Below are 1,305 nucleotides of genomic sequence, written 5' to 3'. Positions count from 1 at the left end.
TTTCCTGCCTGGCGAGGACACAATGAGAAGGTGGCCATATACAAGCCAGGAAGAGAGTCCTCACTAGAGACAGAGAGAACTGGCACCTTGACCTTGGACTTCCCAGCCTCCTGAACTGTGAGAAAATAAGTTTTGGTTGTTAAACCACCAATCTGTGGCATTGTGTATGGCAGCCCTACCTGACTAATAAAATGTACTGATACACACCAAATTTCACAAGGCAAAAATTACAAGAAGCATAAACATAAATAAATAGACAAATTTAACTCATTTATTAGAAATTATATTGGAATTAATAAGTGTAATGTTTACAAAATTAAATAAGGATGGTGGTAGAGAAAAGGCCTATTTATAACAGTCACAAAAAAGATAAAATAACTAGAAACGTACCTGGTAATATATGTGCAAGATTTATATGTAAAACAACCTTTATTCTTTTACTAAGAACTATAAAACAAGATACTAAACTGCAAGGCCAGCTCATCCTTAGAGAGGAGGATAAATGTTGTAAAGATGTCTAATGATCCTAAATTAATCCATAAGCCAATAAAATATCAATTTTATATTTTGGAATATATCAAGAGTGTTTTTGGAACTGTACACACTGATTTTAAAATGTGCCTAGGAGAAAGTTTAGGTAATAATAAAAACATTTTGGAAACTAGAGTAAAACATATTATTGTGCTACAATAATTAAAAGTTTGATAATGAAGCAGAGATAAGCAGACATGAATTAAAAGTATAAATATAGACCCAAATAATGGTGGCAATTTGAAGTAAGATAAATACTGCCTATGTTCCCATACATAGGCTCTGTGATATAATTCAGCCTTTGGACGTAGCGAAAAGAAAGACACCTGGAGGAGGACTAGAGGAATAAGTACCAGATGAGACGGCAAGTTTATGAAATGCAACGCTAGCAGGACTTCTCACTGACAGGAAAGGGGCAAAGCACCGGCCATTGCTGTGGAAGCCCATCTCCTGCTTCCCGGACTGTCCCCGGTCTCTGTCTTGCTGAGGAATATAACTGGCCTTAAATTTATATCTTAATTATAAATATAACGCATACACATGATAAAAAGTTTGAAGAATGGAAAGCAAACTGTTCTCTCACTGGAAGGCTCCAGCGTTAGTCTCCACAACTGCATCTTTTTCTTTTTTATATATAAATATTTACTCACAGACCCATTGCGTTAAATGTAAATTTATGAACTGTCCAGAGACAGTTTTGGTCTTCCTCAGACTCTTGAAAATTTTAAATGATCCGGGCAACTCTTGTGAAGATCAAGTTTCCAAATTCCTTTT

The sequence above is a fragment of the Myotis davidii genome, unplaced genomic scaffold (assembly GCF_000327345.1).
Source record: "Myotis davidii unplaced genomic scaffold, ASM32734v1 scaffold618, whole genome shotgun sequence".
Classification (NCBI taxonomy): Eukaryota; Metazoa; Chordata; class Mammalia; order Chiroptera; family Vespertilionidae; genus Myotis; species Myotis davidii.
This window is presented reverse-complemented; position numbering follows the sequence as displayed.